Here is a 25,189-nt window from a genome sequence, read left to right as displayed (position 1 = left end):
ATGTATAAAGCCACAGGATTCAACGATGTGAAATTATAGTGGGTTCTTTAGTATCTTCAGAGAATTGCAATTATTAACACCGAGAGTGATTTTCTTTCTTGTAGTTGTTAGAGAACAATTTAGAAAATTGATGCTTCTGTCAAAAGTCTGGATGAGTAGGATACAGGCTCAGTCTGGATATGGCAACATTAAGAACCCCACTAACTGTAAAAAAAGAGAGTCTACTTTATACTCCATTAAACTGTTATACATCATAAATAAATTATTTCAACACTTGTTCTCATCTTTATCAAGGACGATAAACAAGTCACTGTAAGGATTTTTTTAATGAATGTAATAGTGTTCCCCTCTTCTGCCTTGTGTGACTTTCTGCCTTCCCTTCTCCAAGCATCTCTTGACCTCATTAGAAACAAGCGTATGCCTCCTGGATGGTCCCTGTCAACAAATATAGGCCTAGAATTGTTATGGGGGTGACACTGGAAGAGGTCAGATGACTCAGGGTGACTTGCTCCCGAGCTCTTCTCATTAAATAAATGATTTCGGCCACTATCCGGTGTCCCTGAATCTGTTTCCTCATCTTTCAAATGACCATAGTTACTTCAGAGGTTTGTTCTGGAAGTTCATAGAGATGAGACATGTGCTTTGTAACCTTTCGTCACTGTAGTCCTGTTACGTTTCTGTAGATAACGATTCCCGTAGTTGTGTTTGGCAGTGTTAACAAGGATTGGGAGATCTATATTGAGATTCCACAGTTGGACATGGGAATCCATGTGCTGTTGTTAGTGCTTTCCCACATTGCCCTGTTGTCTTCATAAACACCTCATGCTCCCTGACTAGATCCCTGCCCTGTCTGACCATCCATCTATCCCAGCGGTTTGCCAGAAACGCAATCAGAAAAGCAGAGGAGATGATGCCATTAAGGGGAACAGGATTGAATTCCTAATTTTTGGTGTCTCCAGCAATGTGGAGAACCCGGCGTCCCTAGGAGGTGGGCAATTGGTTGGTGAAGGTGGAAGGTTTGAGAGAATTTGTTAAGGAGGATAAAAAGACAGAAATGAGGCTGTGGTTGAAGAGATGGAATCTCCAGTTTCAAATCTATGTAGACAAGCAGAGCACCTGTAGAAAGAACCCCAGTCTAGGAGTAGCTGTTCCAATGAGTGGCTGATGGTCTCAGAGGGGATGTTTTGAAGAGGACAAGGAAAGGCATTGATGTGAGCTGAAGTGTGGTTATGCTGAGCAGCAGGGAGTCTTAGCAGAGGGAGCATAGCTGAGGATGGCCTCGGGAGTGGTGCATAGATAGGGATGCCTAAGCAGTAACTGCAGCTAGTCCCCCACCCCCACTCCCACCGTATGAAGTTGTAAGGAATCCAGTGCCTTCTTTTAAGTACTGTCGTGGAGGATGACTACAAAGGTAAGAACTGGTGTTGTAAGTAGTGACATTGGCCACTTCTTATGTTGGATATAGTCACAAATTTGAGGAAAGAATCCAAAGAATTGCTGCCCTATCATAATCTTTTTGGTTTGAACACACAGAGCATGATACCTTTAGCAGATGGAATCATGTAAGAATGGATGAAAATGGGCCCGCCTAAAAGTAAGGCCCACCTTTATGATTGGGAAGCATCAGCTTTAAATTATTTTGAGAGGATATTTGTCATTGAGAAATTGGCTTCTCTGGTTGTGTTTGAACTGGATCTTACCTGTGGAGTCTGGGGTCCTTAAGAGTTCCCCTGCTGTCTTCTCTAAAAATGGAAACTGACAGGGTAAATGCAAAATACTTTGCTCATTGAATTTGAGTACTAATGAGAATAATAAAACCGTATGTTTTTTTCCTTATGCCCCCATTTCTAGCCCTATTGATGCCTATTGAGTGTGTGTGTGTGTGTGTATTTTTTTTTTTTTTGACCTAAATTGTTTCTTAGGTAAGAATTTTACAAGCATTACTTATATTAGTGGTAACGGTGGAGCTGGATAGTATTGCTTCTTCTCCATGCCACTTGGCGAGAACCAGCAATAGTCTAGTGGAACTTGCGACCCTTTCCAAGGCCATGGCTTTTGTGGCTTGCAGGTGTCAGCCCTCACATCTCCCTGAGCTGATAGACTGGTTTGATGATCTACTGGCTGTCAGGATTTCTTCTGATAGCTTTATGGAATGGATCAATGAGTATAACCTCAAAGAATTTGCATGTGGAATCTTCTTCAACACAGCAAGAGTTCAAGACTCTCAGAACCCCACAGTGGTGTCCAGCTTACTCCTCTGCAACAGATAGAAGGCTTTGGGGAAACTTTAGTTGGTTAACACCATGATGGACAAACTGGCCATAGGTTGCACCCTTAGGCACTGAGCGTTTGCAGCCACCACATCGCACATGAATCTTGGCCTTGTACCCCAGTCTTCATTTTTTATGCAATACCGGTGGTATTGGCAGCTGAGCATTCTGAGAAGAAAATGCATTACATTGGATGGCTTCTTCCTCCATAGCTTCTGGATGTACATGTAGGTGCCCATATTGGCTTTCCTATGAGCTGATGGCTCTGCCAGATAGAAAGGCTTGAATGTATTTCTTAACATGTTCAGTTATTTGCTCCACCAGTCCATGGAAGATTCAACAAATCCCAAGACTGGAGTGAATAATGGAATCTGTAAATTGGAAGCCATCACTGTGATCCTGGGAGAAATGACTGCTAACTGCTTGATATTGAAGGAAAAGACACAATATAGAAAGTAAGAACTGTATGAAAGTGCTTCAGTGGTGAATATTCCTTAAAATTTTTTTTATCGTTATTTATTTTTGAGAGGCAGAGAGAGAGACAGAGCAAAAGTCGAGAAGGGACAAAGAGAGAGGGAGACACAGAATCCAAAGCAGATCCAGGTTCTGAGCTGTCAGCACAGAGCCTGACGCAGGGCTGGAACTCATGAACGGTTAGATCACGACCTGAGCTGAAGTCAGACGCTTAACTGACTGAACCACCCACGTGCCCCTGGTGAATATTCCTAATGATCGCCTTGATTCATCCATAAAGCAAAACAACTTGGAAGCACTTCACTACTTTCTGTCCAATTGCCTGTAAGGAGACAGGGAAATGAAATACTCCGAGGAAAGATTTCCTTTACAGATGGCCACAGATTTAATCAGGGATTTAGGATGCATGAAGATAGAAGCTTCAGTTATATAGAAAATGCACTTAAATGGAGCACTTTATTTCCCAGGGATGCCAGATAATTGAGTTATACCTAAAATCTTGAACTGTCTGAATAACACACATTCATACACACATCTAGCTTCTGTGTGCCAAGAGGTGTTAAATGGTTTGAAAACTGTAATTAAATAGCTGAAATTCTGCTGCAAAACCACTGTAAGCATTGCCTCTTGTAGTATTTCAGTATTAAGTGCTAAAATTTAATCTGGGTAGCTGTGACTAATCTACTCTCTATTTGTAACACATTCAAATTAAGAGGTGTATGTTCTTGTTCATGTACTTTCTCATTAGCACTAATAATGCTAATGGGAGTGACAAATGTATTCTGTTTCTGCTTTCTATCACTCACACCTTTTAGATAGCTAGCTCCTTAGAGGAAGTAATTTTCCATGTGATACATTTGTGGAGCTGTGTGTTTACTTAATAGTTTACCTCAAAAGAGAATATGTCCATAGGGACTATTTATTAGTTGATGGGCTCCTGGGAAAAGAAATTTGAATTAATCAATTTGAACCGTGGAAGAAATTATGATGATAATTAATATAAATGAGAATACCACAAACTCATTTGTTCCAATACATCTTTCAGGGTTGTTGTTGTTGTTGTTTTTTTTTTTTTTTTGGTTTGTTTGTTTTGTTTTGTTTTTTAATTTATTACGAGACTTCAAGGTTTTTTTTTTTTTTTTTTATCCCCCAGACTCTTGACTTTGATGCTTGAGTATACCCTATTCATTTCTCCTCTCCAAACCTTCCTGTTTGTTCAAAAGACTCTTTAATGTTTAAGCGAGTGAGTGACAGTTCTCAGTATTTGAAACAGTGCAAAGCCCTCTTCTTTTTGTGAGTACTCATCTCATTAAGGGTTAGTATGCTTTGTTATTATATTCCCTCCACCATCTTAGCAAATTCTTTCTTTCTTTCTTTCTTTCTTTCTTTCTTTCTTTCTTTCTTTCTTTCTTTCTTTCTTTCTTTCTTTAATGTTTATTTTTGAGAGAGAGGGTGCACGCATGAGCAGGGGAGGGACGGGGTTGGGGGAGACAGAGGATCTGAAGCAGGCTTTGTGCTGACAGCAAGAGAGCCTGATGCGAGGCTCAGACTCACGAACCGCTAGATCGTGACCTGAGCTGAAGTCAGATGCTTAAACGATTGAGCCACCCAGGTGCCCTAAGTCCTTTCTTTTTTGAGAGATCCAGAATGGGATCTGTGCAGGGATAGCCTGCTGTTACCAGGTTTCCTCCTGCTTTCCCCAGCCCCCAACTCTCACACACTCATTCATGTTCATTGCACCCCATGCCTCATGGGAATGGTGGCTGTGCAGTCCACAGCTCCGGCTCCTCTTTCAGAGGAGATTCATTGATCTCCCCAAACCAAATTCCAAGTGGAACAGCCCATTTTCAAGTTGTGTACAGTCTGTATTTCTGTCTTGTCTTAATGGGTTACTCAGATTGTTTTCTTAGGCTCTGGAAATAGACGTATCAAGTGTGCAATGTCACATGGGGGAAAGGGTGTGAATCCCTACCATTATTAACTTTATGTCCTTGGGCAAGTCATTTAACATCCACAAGCCTCAGTATTTCCATCTGTTAAGTAGAAATAATTAATAGCCATGATACCTACTTCACAGAATGATTGGAAACATCATAGGAGATAATGTACATGAAAGTGCCTTATAAGTTTTTTAGAATGGGATATAAACCAAAGACAATTATTTACTATTTAACAGTTAGAAAGAGAGAAGAACTGTGTTGGCGGGTCTCTAAAATGCTATGAATTTTCTTAACTTGTTGAAGGTATTTGCTAGGAATTCTTTTTTCTGTCATTTTATAAAACTACTGATATATTGTTTTTAAGTAACAGATTTTTAAGGAATTAATTTCCTTAATGGCAGTATGCTGTGTAAGTAAAACACTTGACAATAATAAGGTACTTCGAAAAGGCAATGCCTTTTGACAGATGAAAGATCAGCCAGTCTCTTTATGTAGCACAGTGAAGAAATACTAGCCACCAGATTAAATCTTAAAGACTAATAGTGTTTCACTAATTATAAGAGCTCGTTAATATTTTGGATAAACTGCTGTTGGTAAACATTGGATTATATTATATTAGCTCACGGAGCTGATTGCCAGCCCCAGAATAAGCATAAGACTTACTAAAAGCTTTCATCAGTGGCTTGAAGTCGGTAGGCACCACCGCCTAATATTTCAGTTAGCGTGGAAAGGCAGGTAATGACATTATGAATACATTTATAATGCAGGCCAATTTCTTCTAAAATGCATGTAAGTATTATTACTTTACCAGGAGTCTGTGAAATATGATTTATTTAATGCATTTCAGCCCCCATAATATTAAGATATAATTGAGATGCGAAGTAAAAAAAAAAAGCTGCATGCAGTTGGTATGGTACATGAATCATAGACTAAATTGCTTGTAATTTTAAAGGCACTTAGAGAAATTGTGAAATTTATATAATGCATTCTTATATTTGGAAAAGGTTATAAGAACAATAGTCTGGTTCAATTTTAGTATTTCAGTCCTAAAAATAGGACTTTTGAATTATTATTAAACCTGAGATAGCCATATTTGTGAGCAAATCCAAAAGTCTTTGTGTCCACTTCTCATTAAATAATTTTTGTGAATTTTTCCTGTAAACATCTCCTATTTAGCAGAGTAGTTGAGCAGCACATGATTTCTATAAAGGCCACAATCTAGTTTTTATAAACTATACAACTGATGAATGACAACATAAACGTTGCCAGCATGTTTAGAAGGGAATCAGTTAAATGGTACTTGGAATTTTGATGATTATTGCTTTGAAAAGACTGAAAATCACAGGTCTTGGCTTATAGTTTAATTACTTGCTTAACAATTGCTAGTGATTCACTAAATCACAAGGCTTCCAAACAAATAACATCAGTAACTGCTGCCATGCCTGAGCAACTCCAATTTTCTTGACAATGGCTACCAAACTGTGTTTAGCCTAATAGAAACTGTTAGTTTAACAGCAAGCAATAGGAGTTTCAAGTGTACCATTGATGAGATGCCAGCGAATTGAGTGCTTTACCAGTGGTAACCCTTGTGTCAAGAATAACGTCAGCTTGTTTCATCCAGACCAGTTGGAGAAGCGAATACAGTAATTATCCACCTACCTTTTTGATACTGGATTTAATAATTACGAGCACTGTCCAGCTTTTCAGGGCTTCTAATTAATAACTGGTTCTTAAGAACACAGCTTGCGGTTCCTCACCGTTTGAATAAGACTGGGCAACAGGGCGAGCTTAAGGTCCTTCGTACCTTTGTGGGCCAGGGTCAGAACTCCTGGTGGCAGTTGAAAAGAAGAGCAAGATTCAGGTGTCCTGGTGAGAGAATTTAATTTGTGCCTTTATTGACCTGTGCTCTCTTTCTTTGCCGTGTCTTAACTTCGTGGCATTTCTGTGAGTTAGTGACTCTTCCGTCGTGCCCTTTTGCAGTGGCGAGCTCTTTATTTCAAGTAGATTCTCCCAGAATTAAAAGAGTTCCTCATTTTTCACTTATTTAGAGCCACAGTCTTGCTCGCATGAGTTACCTTAACCCCCGTTCCTTAGTATTTTACCACTGAAATCATGGAAAAAAACGTATCAGACCTACCTTTAAGCAGTGATGATAATGGTACTTTATCGAGCGCTCAGTCATACCAGGCTCTGTGCCAAGAACTCCACATATATTTTATATAATTGTTATAGCATGAGGTGATAGTATTCCTGCTCCTATAAGATTGGAGTAACTGAGGCTTAGAGAAGTGAAGTAATTTGAGCATAGTCACCAGGCAATCACTTTGGCCCCAGACCCATGCTTGGAGCTACTATGCCATACCATCCCTGTAGTATAAATGTGCCCTCTTAATTTGTGGACAGGACTTATTTAGGTGTGATGCTATGTAAAATATGGCCCTCCTTGGTGTAGATGGGTTTTTAATTGTGTCCTACAATAATACATTTTATTTTTTTATTTTATTTTATTTTTTTTAATTTCTTTTTTTTTTAACGCTTATTTATTTTTGAGACAGAGAGAGACAGAGTATGAACAGGGGAGGGGCAGAGAGAGAGGGAGACACAGAATCTGAAACAGGCTCCAGGCTCTGAGCTGTCAGCACAGAGCCCGATGCGGGGCTCGAACTCACGGACCCGTGAGATCATGACCTGAGCTGAAGTCGGACGCTCAACAGACCAAGCCACCCAGGCGCCCCTACAATAATACATTTTAAATTATGACCCACCGCCCACAGATAAATTAATTGAAACACAAGAAAAAATACCATATTTTATTTATTCCATTTTGTGCCTTCATCTTTTCTACTTTCTTCTGTTTCCATTTTCAAAAACAGTGGGTTTTGACCCACTAATACGATTTCACAGTCCACTAATGGGTAGCAACCTACAGTTTGAAAATCATTGCAAATCAGTGCTGGCGTTTTGGGCTCATGCTAGTGAGTGAAATCTGGGTTTCACTGGTTTCACACTTGCTTATATGCTGCCTCAGGTACTTGCACTTCTAATTTTGTTAGTTTTCTAATTTTGTGAGACCTTCAGTAGTTTTGCTAGGAGGCATTTATGAGTGATTGAATTCTGAGGATGGATTAATACCTTTCCTGAGGCTCAGAGTTTCTCCTTTGCCATTTCATCATGGTCCTTTGGGGATCCTGTGGAGTTTAGATTCAGGGTTATGCTTAGGTTGTACTTTCCAGAGGCTGCCTCCCTTTCTTTCTCAAGTTCTCTTATGCCAGGCAAGTTCATTATGGCAATTGAAGGAAACCGAAGAGGAAAAAAAATGGTCTCCCTCCAGTTATACCTCTTCTGTTTTGTCTCCTGTTGTGCTGGACACTGTATACCCCCTGTGTTATTATAAATAGAATTGAGAAGGTACAGAAATTAATCATCTTGTACCCTTTGCCAGGCAGACCTACCCAAGTACTGGCCAGAATTCAAGACTAAGGTTATTGCCCCACTTGTCTTTGCCTGGAATGAACTGGTAGCACAGACTAGGGTAACCCAGCACTAGTGTGACACGTGGTGCCCCCATCCTCTCATCCAGTCCCTCCTTGAATCAGCAAATTTGGGTGCCTCCTCCGTGCCAGAAGGCTCCAGGGCTATGATGGGGAGTGTGATGCACATGGTGCTCCTTTCTTTGAGTTTACATTCTAGTGGGAGACAGACCATACATAAGACATGCAGTCAATACTGGAGGAGCTATAATATGGAGTAAGATGATGGAGCCTTGCAGCCTGCAACATTTCTCCACTTGTCTGTGCCCCATCCCCAGGACAGTCAGTTTTGCCAGTACCCACAGATCCTCGAAAGAGACGCAGAACATGTAAGTCAAAGGCCACCACCGTGGGCTTTTCATTTGTGAGAGGCCTATAACTCAAGGGGAGACTCTTGAGGGGAATGGGGCCAGAGTGGTCCCTGGAGCAGCAGCATCATTTTTTCTTGTTAAACGCAGACTCTCTGACCCAGCTGAGACCTACTGAGGCAGAATCTGCATTTTAACAAGATCCCCAGGTGAATATGCACATTAAAATTTGAGAAGTACTCTTAGAGTCGTGGTATTTCTCTACTTGGCTATGCAGAGAAATAAGAGTTGGGCACGAGAAATCATGGCCAGCAGAATGATATTTTGTCACACCTTTAAGCATCAACAAGGATGTCAGATGCTGCTGCTTTTACTCACTTCTCTTACTCCCAGCAAGACCGAGCAGTGCACCCTATCCTGTCCTTTTGATATCTCCCTCCCCACAACTGGAATGGACTACCTGAAGTTAGTCCTCAGCCAGCATCATTCAGAAATCCCACTGGTATGCTGTAGTTCCATGTACATATGCCCAGCATCTGCCCTCTTTTGTCTCCTTGCACCCACAGGAGGGCCCTTTTGCCTGTGGCCCCCTTGCCCATAGACTCTCTTGCCATATGTATGCCTGTGTGCCATAAACCTTTGAAATACTTGTGATCTTTGGCTCAGCTGTGTGGTGTTTTGACCTCTGGTATCTTTTGAGGGAAGGAAATCCAGATGTGGACCAAGTCAGACTAGGGCTTTACATTAAAAAAAAAAAAAAAAAAAAAAAAGGAATCTCGATTCTCAGATATCACTCCAAACCAATGAAATCCATGTTTCTGCAGGATGGGACCTAGGATGTGGCAGTTTTTCAAAGCTTCCAGGTGATTCCAATGGGCAACCAAGGTTGACAACCTCCTCTCTAGAGGAAAAATATCTTTTATGTAGGGCCCTAGAACAATTTAGAAGCTACCTATGTTAAATTCTGACTGATGCTTTCAGTGTCCATCATTGAAGTACACCCTTGTTGTGCAGATACAGATGTGTATAGCATGCTAAGTGCACACCTGTAGAATTGCTTGGGCTCATTCTTGTAAAAACGTGGCAGAATTGATGGCAGCAGAACGGAAAGCTACCAGAGTTGAATTTGAGTCAGCACAATGAGACTGACATCAGATCCTGTGGAAAATATAACACTTGTGACTCAGTTGATAGATGAATAATAGCACTTTTGCATTTGAAAAATCACAGTTCTTTTGAACGTTTAGGATGTTCTTGCCTACCGTTGTTGTCTGTCTGTTTCACGCTTGTGAAACTCATCAAGGCCCAGGGTTATATCTGATTCTGAAAAGGACAGCTGTAAGTCCCAAACTTCCACATTCTGGAAGGTTTTCATGTCAGAAAACCTTTCTTTTGCCTTTTGCTTTTTCAGATGACACAGAGCAGAAAGGATCAGCTGGGAGTCCCTCAAAGCCAGAAGATTAAATGGAATTAAGAGAAGGTATTCTGAGGCAGGACACAGTGGCTAGATGAAGGGACTCCAGGGGGAAGATTTTGAGGTCCTTAGATTTTATGACGTTTTCATAAGCCAGGGTGATAAGCTATGGCTTGGAAGAGAAACTCAGGTGGAAAAATTGAAAGGAGGTCCTTAAAATTTTGTAGGATGTAAAAAAGAGAAATTTTAGTGGATAAGTTTTGCGTGCCAGTAATGAGCCTGATCTGAAATAGTGTCCTTCCAGCACTTTGATATGGGTCTATCAGTGGTCTGCCTTTGACGTTCAGACCCTGCGTGAGCCGCCATAACTTGTGAATCCTGACTAAAAGGGAACAGTTGGAGATGGCAGGTTCTGTGCTCATGTACGAGAGTGATGGGCTCCCGAGTTGTGCTGGCCAATAAGCAGTTCCTTCCAGGGTAGAGACCAAGGGAAGTGCCTTGCTTTTGCTTTGTCTTAGTGCCTGCATGTCTTTGACAAGTGAACAATAAAATGTACTGTTTGATTTCAGACTGTCTTGCTTCTTTCCTGTGTCCCTCCTGCAATCTTTCTTTTTCATGTCACATTACACAAGGTGCTTTTCACCTCTCTTTCTTGACCCTGGGTTCCAGTGTTCATTGGTCGCTCTCACCCAGGATGTGCTCTAATTGGCAAAACTGTAACCTGGTGGCAGCAGTTCGCTATTTCAGTTTCCTAATTGGTGTCAGGGGCTGCTGGTGGAGCCCAGCCATGTGGGATTGATTGATAGATTGGCCGCTGTGACCGCCAAGCTTCCGTCTGACCAACAGGTTTATTGCTTTTGAAACCAAAAATTAAAATGTTAAATATATCCTACAGTGTTCATAGTGGGTCTGAAATGAAATCAGCTATTCATCATTAAGGAACACTTTCAATGTTACCTAAAGGTCCCTTGGGTTTGCAACTCGAAATTTTGTTCTATTTCTAACTCACAGCTGGCTGTTTTCTTGCTTTCATAATGCAGTGTAAAGCTGCATTATATTTCACACTGCCTGCTGCACAGTGGGTTTCTTCTTTTCAGAAGTAAGGCAGACATGGTGTTAAATGTGTGTGTGTGTTGGGGGTTGGGGTGGCATTGAAGATACTCTTCTTATAAAACTTGAAATGTACAAGCTCGTTTACATTGGTCAGTGAGAATGTAGATTGTTAACTGTGAATCATAAAAAATGAAAGCTGCTTTTTCAAAAGCTATTTCGTGTAATTGACATTTACGTTGAAAGTATAACTGAGCATTTAGGTATAGGAGTGTAATATAATGACTGTTTACCCAAATTAATGCCTGAAGTTACAGAAGGCTACAAAATACTGCATTTAAAAAATTTTGTTTCTTAAATGTTTTACTTATTTTTGAGAGAGACAGACAGAATGAGAGTGGGTTAGGGGCAGAGAGAGAGGGAGACACAGAATCCAAAGCAGGTTCCAGGCTCTGAGCTGTCAGCACAGAGCCCGACGCGGGGCTCGAACCCACAAGCTGTGAGATCATGACCTGAGCTGAAGTCAGATGCTTAACCGGCTGAGCCACCCAGGTGCCCCTACAAAATACTGTATTTTAAAATCTAGTTTAATATTTTGTGATTAACATGTTATATTTCAGCATGATAAAACAATGCATAATCTTAAAGAGATAAAATATTACCAGTGAGCAGACCTCTTTGATGTTTTTGTCTCATCCAGTTTCTGTTGCCAGTACTTAATCATTTATAGCAGCATTTCTTTTGGAGAAAAAATGCAATCTTTATCAATATACATTGTGTTTTAAAACATTCTAGTAATGCTGTCTTATGTTTGTTTGCATAATACTGGTTTTCCAAAGAACTTTCATATATATTGTCTCTGTTGGTCCTTTGGATACCCTCAAATTAAAGAATTCTTATTTTACATTTTATTGAGGAGGGGACTGATAATCAAAACATTAGGTGACTTGGTGGAAATCGCTACTACCACAGAAGTGACTGAGTCATGGCTTGAACCAGCCCTTGACATTCCTTGTCTAGTGTTTTCCCACATTAATATAGTGCTTTCCATGTGCTGAGCGTTACATTAGTGCTCTTGGCATTACAAAGATGACTCACACTGTCTTATTTTTTGAGGAGTCTCCATATAGTTTTCTAATGTGGCTGCACCACTTTGCATTGGGAGATTTTCTTTAAAGAGGTTGATGTATTTGGGAGTTAAGGGAAGGAGCCCCAATGGCAAGAGAAGGATCAAAAATGCAAGAAAGGTGGTGATAAATTGATAGAGCAAAATCTCAGAAATTTGGGAGTACATCCAAGTTGAGAGTTGAGGGTCTTCCTCTCCAGAGTGAGAGAAGGAGGAAAGGAAGGATCGTGTGAGGAAAGGTAAGCTGAAGGGAGAGAAGTTTGCAGCCTAATGGCCTCCATTTTCTCAGTGACAGGATTTACTGAGATTCTACATTCTTCTGTGTGAATGCCGAGTCGATTTATTCTTTAGAGTAGGGCTCTGAAGCAGCTAAGGTGAACATGGTCAGGTGAGAGGCGATGGAATTCCCAGTCCAGTGTCCTGAGCAGGTGCATCTTCATTGCTGAGCAGATGTTGATGCCTCTTACCTGACTCGCTTGCCCCCTTCCTGATACCTCTGTCCCAACTTCAGCTTTCGCTCATGTCTCCCAAACTTCTTTTTGTTTTTCTTCCTTGTCCTTGATTTAATTCTCTTCCATGTTCTAGTTCTTCCTTCTTTCCTGGGCCTGCCCTCCTCCCTTAGGATACCTTCCTCATCAGGCCTCCAGCTAAAGATCCTAGTCTAGTCTTTCTGTGGGACTCTTCTGCAAGTTCTGTGCTTCTTAGAGATAAAAAGGCTGAAATTGCTTCATGGGTCCTTTTCTCAACTGTATCAATCAATAGATTTGCTATATGAATACTTAAATATGTTAGAAGATCCTTCAGGATATGGATATTGTTGACTTTAGGGGTACATTAAGATACTTCTTGTGAAGGATGAAACCTTTTAAAAAAGTTAAAATGAAGTCTAAAATGTATCTGACAGATTGGTTTTCTATCAGATGGACTGGGTTTTTCTTGCCAAAACATACTTTTGAGTCTTACTGAAGGGTGAGTTCTTCCAGTGCTTCTGAAATCTGTTCTGACATTGGAAATGGACATCCAATTCCAAGAAGAGCCTTACATTGAAGATTGCCAATTTCAAACAGTTTAATAGATACATAAGTGATAGAGCTATTTTAACAGTGTCTTTCAGCTTTTGAAAAATACCACTTGTTTTAGAAATTCAAGCTGTTTTAAACCAGTTGCTTCCACGCAGCTTGGCGGTAGCTGTTAGACCCTATTATAAATGCTTCAGCAAGGTTCAGTGTTGTAATCTTGGAAGGGGCTGAAGTTGGTTACATATTTGATCAAATTACCAGGCACCTATCTGATTAGAAGCAGAGTTCGTTGATGGCTGATGAGAGGTTAGAAATGAATAGAGAGTTTCCAGGGACTTGGTGTGTATCTTAAGAGTAAAGGAGATTTCCCATTTCACTTCATTGTGGCTAATAAAGGCAGCTGGGGAAGGGGCCAGAAGCATCAGCAGTTTGGAGAAAATTTATGATTTTCCATGAAACTGCTGTTCATACTACATTTTGGGGAAACAGGCTAACATCTGTTTCATTGTTGTAGTGGGCGCTTTACTGTCTGAGGTTCTAATCTGGGGGTCGTGGGCTTCTGTGTAATCTGTGGGAATGTATGTTTTAATAAACTGTACTCCCTAAATTTCTGTCATACTTCAGATTCTAATCATTAAGTCCATATCCCATAATACATAGAACTGCTCATAAAAAGACGAATCAGTAGAGATGATTGATGAAAGAGTACGGGCACTGACATTTTATTACCTGATGTTATTTATTATACTGATATTTTGTACCTGTGTCTCAAAGGCACAGCTTGCAATGCATTCACACACATCATCTCATTTGCTTGTCACAGCTTCCTGTGACTACTTCCTGTTCAACCTCTGTACTCTCTCTTTACAGTCTCATCACACCCATGGCTCCAGCCATCAGCCATAGACCAATAACTTCAGGATGTATATTCTCAGGCTGTATTTTTCAACATGTAACATTTAACCAGTGTTCTCTTCCCACCTGCTAACTTCAGCAGAAACTGCTGTTCTCTTTCTCAGTGAGTGAGACCGCCATCTATATCCGAAATCTGGTTGTCCTCCTTGCCATTCCCGTCTCCTCTTCCACAGTCCACTGATTCCACTTCCTTAAACCTCTGGAATCCAAACCTGCCGCCACAGACCTTGTCTGGGTCTTCATGACATTTAGCCTGTATCTCTGAAAGCATATCCCAGGTAGTCTGCCTCCGTGTTCCATGTGGCCTCTGGAGTGGTTTGGTTTGTCTTGGATGAAACTCTGATGTGTTACTCCCATGCAAGAAGTCCTGCAGCAGCTCATCTTGGTCTCCAGGTAAAGCTGGAGGCTCAGTATGGTAGCAAGGCATATCTTCATAGTCTGCCCCTGCACGGTTTTGCCACGTCATGTTTGGCCATATTTCTGAGTGCGGCATAGACACCACTGCCCTGAACCATTGGTAGGTTGCTGACCCTGCCGTGTACTTTCATGCTACCACCCCTCCATGCTTTAATGCCTTTGCTTGCAAATACGCACGTACGTCTTTTCCATATTGACACTTTCTTGAGCCCCATCTTTTGGAACCATTTTTTGTTAATGTTTCTCCATCCACTGTGAAATTTATTATCCTTCTTCTGTGTTCCTACTCCACTTTCCCAGCAGATGTGAGCTTTTAGAGGACAGGGGCAATGAGGTGAACATCTGTTTCTCCAGCACCTTGTGTCATCTGGGACACTTAGGAATGTCATGGATGTTTGCAGAGCATTGCACAGGTCTGAGCCTACACACATATCATATCAACTAATTCCAAAAGTTCTTCTAGTCTAGAACTTCTATTCCACTTCTGTATACACCGATTGCTAAAAATGTAAGTTGTGATTCAACTGACAAAATCATTGACTTGGTTGAGTTATTCTCTTGGTTAAAAAAAAGTATCCTTTTGGCTAAAAAACATTTAGGGGTGCCCAGGTGGCTCAGTCGGTTGAGCATCCAACTTCAGCCCAGGTCATGATCTCACAGTTCGTGAGTCGAGCCCCGCGTTGGACTCTGTGCTGACAGCTCAGAGCCTGGAGCCTGCTTCGGATTCTGTGTCTCCCTCTCACTCTGCCTCATCCCCATTCATGCTCTGTGTCTCCCTCTGTCTTAAAAATAAAACATTAATAAAAAAATTTAAAAAAAATTTAGAATGAGAGGGCGCCTGGGTGCCTCATTTGGTTGAGCGTCTGACTCTTGATTTCAGCTCAGGTCATGATCCCAGGGTTGTGGGATCGAGCCCCATGTCGGGCTCTGCGCTGAGCATGGAGCCTGCTTAAGACACTCTCTCTCTCTCTCTCTCTCTCTCTCTCTCTCCCTCCCTCCCTCCCTCCCTCCCTCCCTCCCCCTCTCCTTCTGCCTCTCCCTCTCCCTATCTCTCCTTCTTCCCTTCCCCACTCATTCTCTCTTTCTCCTCTCTCCTCTCTCCTCTCTCCCTCTCCCTCTCCCTCTCCCTCTCCCTCCTTCTTCCCTTCCCCACTCATTCTCTCTTTCTCTCTCTCAAAATAAGAAAAAAGTATTGACGATAAAACAGTTTGTTAGTGCGGCATTAGTATAGCTGGGTGCTGATAGGCTGTGCCATAGGCGAAAAATGTCAGCCACAGATGTTTTTAGAGATTTCTATAAATAACACAAACTCAGTAAAAAACCTCACTTTACTAAACTGAGGGGCTAGCTAGGGGAACTGTGTCCCCTGTGAATAATGCATTTAATTAAGTTCAATTTTAATGTTTAAAGGCAGCAACTAGACAAATTTATTACTCCCAATATTTATATCTTACAAAGTAGTAAATTGTAGCTGGAAAGCAGTAATAAAATGCAGTCATTTTGAAATGAATTCCAGAGTCACAGTAGTGCAGGGTTAATCCATGATGTACCGTGGTTTCTGCTTGCAACTTTGCAGCATAATCGGGTTCTTTTAAAATTAATCTCACTTAAATGAGAAATTGTCTCCCACCCATTTGTTAGATTAGAATCTCTCCCCTTTCTAGTGGAGGCTGAAGTGATTTTCCTTACATCCTTTCTTTCTGCTTGGCTCCTCGCTCCACTCCATTATTGGTATTATTATCTCATAAGGATTGTTTTGTGTTTTGAGAATTTATTTTTCCCCTCCAAAACTCCCCCACCCTGTTCCCTTCCGAACAGATAAATTCAAAGAAAGAATAGTCCTTCTTTCATCCATTATAAATGATTTTTCATTTGAGCATATGTCATCTTGCTTTTTTGTTACAATGGAGATCAAAGGGGTACAGGTTCACCACTAGTATTCAGCAGTTCTTTTCAGTTCTGGGCCTTAAAGAAATAGGATCTAGTTTAATTTGTTGCAGCCTTAGATCTCTGTCAAGGCATGTGGCACTCAGATGGCTGGGCATGACTACATGCTGTGTGTGTGTATGTGTGTGTTAAAGTGAGCGAGCTGGACATTTGGTATTTCATATGCTTTGCAATGCATATCCCAGAGATAACGCATCTCAAAGGAATGCATTTGTGTTGAAATATTACTTGCTTCTATCTAACCCAAGTTGGGAGTCCTTTAAAGATCCTCATTTAAAAATATCCACTCTACAGTTTGAAGTCTGGTTCATAGGAATTTTGGATATTTGACACTTGCTTGGCTTTTTCTTTTTCTTTCCTTTTTTTTTTTTTTTAAAGAGGTGAGAAAAACGAAAAAAAAAAAAAAAATTCAATTCCTTACTCTGACCAAAGCCAGTATGTCCCTTTTACATGATGACCTCTCAGTTGTTTGTTGTCTCAATTTGGAGTATTGGTGGGTGAGATGAGGAGAAGTTAATCATTACCTATATTTCAAACCAGGAATAATAAATTGCACTTAAATAACTGTGAGACCGTGACAGATTTATAAATTAAAAACAATTGAGCTGTTTTTAAAGTTTTTTTATTTTCAAGAGAGAGTTTATTTATTTCAAAAGTTTATTTATTTTCACGTGCGAGCAGAGGAAGGGCAGAGAGAGAGGGAGGAGAATCCCAAGCAGGCTCTGGGCTGTCAGTGCAGTGGCCGATGTGGGGGTTGATGTCACGAACTGTGAAATCATGACCCGAGCGGAGATCAAGAGTCAGACACTTAACCGATTGAGCCACCCAAGTGCTCCAACAACTGAGCTATTTTTAAACACTCTGCTTTTTACTTCATTCTGCCTTTATGTCATGTATTGTGAGACTATAATTGGATAATATTAGAGTAAAACCTTCCCCCAAAGCCTATTGAGGCTTATTGTCTGATCATTCTTAGTTTTCGAAATTTCCACATAACGTATTCCATATTTCACTAAAACCAGGCCTCTTTTTCCAAGTCTCATTATTGTCACCTAATCTCACCCTTGTCAGTCATCTGAATGCTGATAGTTCTTGGGGCACCTGGGTGGCTCAGTTGGTTAAGTGTCTGACTTCGGCCCAGATCATGATCTCGTGGTTCATGGGTTTGAGTCCCACGTTGGGCTCTGTGCTGACAGCTCAGAGCCTGGAGCCTGCTTTGGATTCTGTGTCTCCCTCTCTGTCTCTGCACCTCGCCTGCTCATACTCGGTCTCTGTCTCTCAAAAATAAATAAACATTAAAAAAAATTTTCGTTTTTAAATGATGACAGTTCTTTTCTTCTCATCCCTTATTTCTCCATTTGTGGTCAAAGTTCCATTCTTCTAGTTACCTTGACTATTTACTCCAAGGTTTGTAAGCCAAATGTTATTCTTTTGGTTCTAATGAATTGCATAGTTTATCCGTGTTGTCTGCAAAGGATAACAGGATTCTTCAGAAGTCTAATAACCATTCATTTATTTCATACAACTAATAAATACTTCAACACTTCAGCTATGTACCTTGTGCTTAATTATTCCTGCTCATTCCCTAAGTCAAATTGAACTTTCCATGTATCTGTTTCTTTTTTGTCTTTGGGTGAAAAAAGTGTGTAAACACTTCTTCCAAAGTCTGAAGATCAAAAATTTTTCTGGTTGTTGAGGGAGGGCTATCTCCTGTTGACAAGTTATACTTGAAAAGGTGTGTTTATCTGGATGTAAAACTTGGGTTCTGATTTTTTATCTTATTTTACATGCGATTTTATGAATAAGGATCTGAAGGCACATAAAACTCATGTATAATCAGGTTTAGAGGCCCTGACACCCCCGTTGCTAAGAATTAAAAAATAAATCTTACTTGAAATCAATACTTTGTTTGAACTGGTTACGTTTGCCAGAAATCTGGCCACTGCATAAATGGAATAATTAAAAAAATTTTCTCTCTGAATAATTTACATATTTATTTCTATCTATGTCTAGTCTTATCTATTCTATCCATATGGAAAAAGCAGGTTTGGAGTGTCCAGTCACATACAAATCTGCCTATAAATGGGTAACCACATTCCAACTGTGTTGAAACATAGACATTTAAAACCCACCAGAATATCAAATAAACTTTCGAAAAGGATTATTATAAGTTTTCTTGGTAACTGGAGAAAAGAAAATTATTAGAAGATTCTCTTGATGCATTTGAACTTTGAATGTCTGTTATGGCATGTGTTTGAAAGCTCTTTGTTTTGTTCTCATTTAAGTGAGACATCATTCCGATTATTTTGAATTCACATTGTAAATGGCTCTTTGATTTTGGTTTTCCTTCTTGCCTATTTTAGATTCTGCCTCATGTGGGAATAAATAAGTTTTCACAGGAAGGTTTGTGTGTAAATTCTTTTTACGATATACCTTAATATGTTTATCCAACAACATTTAGCACATTATGGGTGGCATGGGCTTGATACAACATGACTATTTGAAATGATGTTTCCTCATTATCGGTTGAGGGATATGATTTTTAAAAACAGGTAGTTGCTTTTCTGGTAGCTTTCCCATACTTAAAATACAGCGTAGCAGTTTATAAGGTTGAGAGTCTCAGTTGTGGCTAAAATCCTGAAAATGAATGAAACTCCCTGAAAATTGGTCAAGCGACTTAGATGCCAAACTCAAATAATTAGAATAATTTTAGGCCCGAGTGAAAAATGGGGGTTAGGCCTTTCAAATCAATAATGGACATTTGCTCAAAGTTCATATGTATCATTAGTACCTGCTCGTATGTTGGCCATTCCCTTCCCCCCCTTTTAGTATTGAGAGGAAAAGAAACAGAGTGACAGTATTGAAACTTCTTTCAGTGAGTAAGCAGAATATGGGGGACAGACCCGGCATGGGCTCACAGTCATTGAGTGGCACTGCAGTGGGTATTGGACAGTTTTCTAAATCCTTGTGGCATTTTCTTTGGTTACGGGCTTTGGGGGACATGAACCAATGACTGTTGATTAATTAGCAGAGGTGCTTAGTGGTGATGTTAGTAGTTTTGCTTGGAAGAGGTCACATTAAATGTCTGCAAACAGATTTTGAGTCAGGAGAGATTTGCTCAACCCCTTTCATCCTTCTTAGGGTATATTGGGTGCGCCCTATGAGCCCGTTTTGTACATCTCAAGCAGCTTCACTTACCTCCCTGCACTCCCCGTAAGCTGTTTCTTCTTTTCTCTCTGTCCTAACTCTTGCCTGCCAAGTTGACAAAAGGTTTTTCCCTTTCCTTTCTGCGTCCTCTTTGTGAACTTACGAAAACCAATCTAGTCAACCTCAGTTGTATGCACCCAGAAAAAGATGCAGGAGTTGAGACAGTGCCTCTTCACCCTTCTGGCAACTCTTTCTAGCTGTGGGTCGTTGGGTGGTCATTTACTCTTGCTGAACCTTTGTTTCTCCTCTCAACAGAGATGTGGCTTGAAGGGATGGATTTCTCTACTCCATTGAAACTAAAATTCTGTGTCTCTGCAAGTTCCCTCTCTTCTGTAGGGAAAGGAGACTTCTCACTAACCATCAGCCTCTGAAGCTTGGTGCTAAGAAGTCCCCTTTAGGCTTTGCAGCTAGCTGCCTTTGGACCATTTTCTAATGGAAAAATACATTCGGAATTCCAAGCAATTGCCTTTGAATTTAGTCTTTGGAAGATGACTTATATAAGTGCTTTTTGTTGGTATGTGTCATATTTTTCTGTTTGGTATTTAGTAAAAGTCTTAAGCTCTTCTTAATTTCCGTTTGTTTATCTATAAATTGAGAGTTTTGACACCTCCTTCAAGCACGTTTTAGGTTTATTTACTATTTACTTGTAGGGTGAGCTTAATATGCAGAGACTTGTAGATTATTAATCTCATTACTTTGCAAAGGAACTGTTTCAAGGGGTGAGTAGTGAAACTTGTGCTAGTACTTGGGATTTACTTGCTTTTATTACATTTCTTAAATGAAATTTCAAAGCCTGGAGGAAAGTAGTGGTGTAAGTGTATTTCAGGGATATATAATTGGCTTGAATTCTTTGGTAGAGAAGAATTTTATAAAATTAGAGTATCATTATGAGTAGTTTGGCTTTTTGCTTGTATGTATTTATACACTCTCAAATCTTCTCAAAATTGGAGTCATAATTTCCTCAAGTATTATAATATTAAAACTAAAATATTGTTCCATTTACACAAGACCTTTTCCTTTCCCTTGTTCTGCATCTGATTATATTCTATGAGTTTTGTTTCTGTGTGGTGGTGATTTGTCATGAGGAAGCCATCAGTGATAGGTGGGAAACAGCCTCTTTCCGAGGAGCCCAGGGGAGGGTATGACACGTGGTTGCCATTGTAACCCAAGCAGTGTCTGTTACTGTGGTTCTTGCTCAGCCGGTAAGTGTTGGTAAGTGGGCAGAAAAGAAATGATGTTTGGAATTCTCTTTCTTATTCGCATTCAGCAAAGAACATGAGCTGTATTGGGATGTATAGTTTAAAAAGCTGCTTTCATGATAAACTGCAGGGCCAGATTCAATCTGTAAATCACTTTTTAAAATGTCAAACCTGAGAACATTAAAAAAATATTGATGCCTAAAGTAAAAGAATTAAGTGAACAATGATTATATTCTTATTTTGGGACATAACAAGCCTGTAATTCTAAGTGAACTTGAACTTGGGTCAGATGAGCCACTTGTCAGGTAGCCATATTGACCATGAAACAACTTGCTTCTAAAATGTACAAGAGCATGCTGTCACCATCCTGGAACTCCATAACAATTTTTGGTTCTCTTTTTCATGGCAACAAGTAAACAAATAAACAACAAATAAAACACAAGTTAGGAAACTATCCTCTCTATGACTCAGTTTTCTGGTGCTTCACTGTATGTGTTTGGTCATTCAGAAAACTAGTTTTTTGTTTGTTTTTAAGAGAGAGTGTGAGAGAGGGGTAAGATGGAAGGGAGAGGGGGAGAGAGAGAGAGAGAAAAAAAGGGGGGGGGAGAGAGAGAGAGAGAGAGAGAGAGAGAGAGAGAGAGAGAAAATGAGAATCTTAAGCAGGCTCCACACTCAGCATGGAACATGACCGGGGGCTCGATTCCATGACCCTGGGATCATGACCTGAGCCAAAAGTCATACTCTCAACTGACTAAACCACCCATGCTACCCTCAGAAAACTAGGTCTGTATCTAAATCATATTTGTCTGCCTTTTGGGAGGACTTGCATGTCAGATAAACATCTTTTTTGTATATTTTCTTTTTCTGTCCCAGAGTGTCAAAGGACTGGGTTTTCTAGGTCTTTTGGTTAAGGTACCACATTTTCTGTTAGAGCAAGGATCAGCAAACTGTATCTGTAAAGGGCCAGATAGTAAATATTTTTTAAGCATTTCATGCCTTACAGTTTATCTTGCAATGACTTAACTGTCATTGCAGCATGAAAGCAGCCATGAACAAGTACATAAATGAATGGACGGGGCTATGTTTCAGTAAAACTTAACATTGGTGGACAAGATTTGGCCCTTGGGCCACAGTTTACTGACCTCCGTGATAGAACGATTTTTGCTCTTTGTATATTCATCTATACAACATTGCTGCATGGGTTACCTGTGTTATAAATAAAGGGATAGATAAAGGCATGATGATGAAATGCATTTACAGTGTGCTAGCTAAAGCTCTACCCCTTTCTCACTGAAAACACCCAGAAACCCAAGGAATGAGAGCAACTTATCACAGGGATAATCTTGAGTCTTCTGTGATTTGTGTAAGAAGGAAACCAGTCACAACCTTTAGTACTTTTTTAGTAGGGTCAGATTACTTGTCATACTCCTCATAGATGTGTGACACATCAGCCTGTGGCTATACATCTGTGAGAAGTGCCAGTTTTAGAAGGCTAATTCTTTGGAGTTAATGGCTTGGGTTGCATTTAGAACACAACTTGTTAAAACTGGAGCAAGACATGTCTGCTCATCCAATAGTGTGCACGTGGGCCACAGAGATCTTAGGGTGCAAAAAATGTTCTTATTATCAGTTGAGCCAAATAGTAATATGCCTTGTGTTTAATATTACTGGATCGTTCCCTGTCTTTGCTTTCTGCAAGCTAGAATTACTGCAGACTAATCACAAAAACTTGTGACTGGATTTGGGCGACTTGAAAGTTGATTTTATTGCTTCCTGAGAGGGGGTTAGATCAGTTGTCTTAGGGGATCATTTGGTCAAAGAAGGGTAAACAGCTTATGTGGAATCTTCCAGGAACAAATGGAAATATATGGGATTAGAGTGAAAGCAAACGTGTTGGTGATGATTCAGCTATAGTATAACCCTTCTCTGACCTCTTCAGATTTCACCTGGTAGGTTAAACAACTTCCATTCCCTCAGATACATACTCTGTGATGTCCATGGCTCATTGGTGCTCTTGTTACTAATAGACTTTCTAACATTCCTGTGCATTTCTTACCTGATGCTTACCAAGTTGGATGCTTACCAAGGGTATGTAATGTTTGTTTGCAAGCCTATTTATGTTAGTTGTCACTTCTGCATAAATTAATTAAATGTCGTGTCATCTGTTGCTATTATATGAAAAATAAGGTGAATGCTTTGGAAAGACTCATAAATGTGATTTACTGAAAATTTGCTGTTGAGTTAGGTATGGGTATGGGTGAGAGAACTGTGGGAAAGATTAGGGAAGAAATCCAAGAAGGATCCTGCATGCTGATTGCTCTATGAGGGTCTTTTAGTCCTCACTCACCATTAAGGAAACCAGTTGAAATTATTGATAATCCATTATGAAGATTATGGGGAACTCAGCAGAACCATACCCAAGGAAAAGGACTCATTCTTATTTCAGACAATTGGCAAGGAATTTGTATTTAGGTATTTTATTACAACTTAATGTATAAAGTACGTAGGTATTTTTTTGTTTTTCAGTCTGTGTTTTAAGCCTGTCATTTACTAGTCCTGATGGTATTGTTTCCCACATGTGTGCCGCACCGTGCCAGAACTTTATATATGGTCTTATTTAATCCTTACAGAGCCCATTTAAGGAGTTGTCCTCATTTTGGTGATGGAGAATCTAAGGCTTCGATAGTCTGTGTAATTTTCCCAAGGTCAAAAACTAGTAAAGGCTAGATTTGAGATTTTCCCAAGGTCAAAAACTAGTAAAGGCTAGATTTGAGATTCAGTGTCTTGGTGTCCCTAACTATACCATCGCCATCCAGCAGCCAACTCAGCACTTTTGTAGTAGGTCTTTTTGAAAATAGCAATAGGTAAGATCTTAACTTGTTGTCAGTTGCTAAGCTATTCCTTATTAGAATCAAAACTAGAAGTTGTCACAGAGTGAATTAGCTGTAGTGAAACAGAAAATAAAGACCAAGCTTGAACTTAAATTTTAACTATGTTAAATTTCCTGTGTTTTCTTCATTCTGGTCATCACTTCTCATTTGTTTGCTCATATACCTACTTGTAATGAATATATTGTTTTTAAATTATTAATGCTTTCACAGGTATGATTTAATTTGGTTCTTAAAAGAGAAGTAATAGGGCAGGTGTCACTAGCTTTGTTTTTTAGATGACGAAACCAAAGTTCACAGAATCTAAATAAACTGAGAGGGATGTTGAGTTTGAGTAACACACAGAAAAGGTCCACATTGCAGTTAAAGAGCTGGATGAAAAAACATTTAGCTGTATAGCCCAGATATTTAGTTAAAAGAGGAGACGTTTGAGGGGATTACCTTCTGCTAGTATGTGTAGAAGTATGATATGGAGGATTACGACTGGCTCTTTTCTAGCTACATCTGAGTATGGGATTAATTTTTTTAAGGATTCAATTTCAGCAGGAGGGATTTAGTTTAAAGACAGGAACTAGTTCTGGTAGAAGGAAAGTCTATTGGTTAATCTTCTCTATGGGATTGTGTATAGAACACTTTTAGATTCAGTCCAGATTCAGCATAATAAACTAGCCAACCCAGTGCAGAGTTCTACCGTTAGATATATTGATTTTACTTTTTTTTTTTTAAACAACAGCAGAATCATAAACGTGGGTGCAGCCCGTACCATTTGAATGCACTCATTATATACTTAGAGACTGTATTATAAATAATTTCCTACCACATTCTTTTCATTCTAGGGAAAATAAAGAATAGTGATATGAAGCTATCTATTTAGGGCAAAAGAGGCTGCTCAACAAAGTGTCACATTTATCAGTTTCTATCTTTTAGTGAATGATTTAGTTATTATTTCTAATTCTCTGAAAGAGCACTTGAAGGGTAGTCCCAGACCACAATAAACTGGTGAGGATGAAGAGTAGAGGAAGAGAGAATGGTTTTAAAAATGAGAAGTATGTGAAATCAAGGGATGAGAAGTATTATTTAACTAGATCACTGGGAAATATAGAAAAATAGGTCATGAGTAAGCAAGAGACATTGGGAGAGCTAGCTTCAGGCGGGGGCTCAAGAATTCACTGGCCTGTCCCCCATATGTGTTAATTCTGTAGTGTTAGATTCTAGAACGACAGTGCTAATTTTGACTTACCAGAGAAAAACATTTTGCTTTCTGTGAAAAATTAGTTTTATATATATCTCACACAAAGCATCACAATTTTACGTGTGCCAGGGATAATTGTGGCTTAATACCCTTTGTTCCCCATGCTCACAAAGTCAGAAATTAGAGAAGTAATGAAAAGATCGGTGAGGCATCAGTACGAGCAAAGATGCAGAGAACTAAGAATGTATTTGCTAAATCAGGAATAGAGAATTTTTTTTTCTCTGTAGTTGTAC

General features: G+C 39.8%; 1 protein-coding gene and 1 pseudogene across 4 annotated transcripts in view; one reads left to right on the top strand and one right to left on the bottom strand.

The window, feature by feature from the left end:
- Positions 1 to 25,189, top strand: part of CHCHD3 (coiled-coil-helix-coiled-coil-helix domain containing 3) — a 276,250-nt gene that overhangs the window by 134,555 nt on the left and 116,506 nt on the right. The gene's annotated exons all lie outside the window — the stretch shown is intronic.
- LOC122488295 lies at positions 1,890 to 2,839 on the bottom strand (annotated as a pseudogene).

The sequence above is a fragment of the Prionailurus bengalensis genome, chromosome A2, assembly GCF_016509475.1.
Source record: "Prionailurus bengalensis isolate Pbe53 chromosome A2, Fcat_Pben_1.1_paternal_pri, whole genome shotgun sequence".
Classification (NCBI taxonomy): domain Eukaryota; kingdom Metazoa; phylum Chordata; class Mammalia; order Carnivora; family Felidae; genus Prionailurus; species Prionailurus bengalensis.
The sequence above is the reverse complement of the archived record's forward strand: the minus strand, read 5'-3'. Positions and strand labels throughout refer to the sequence as shown.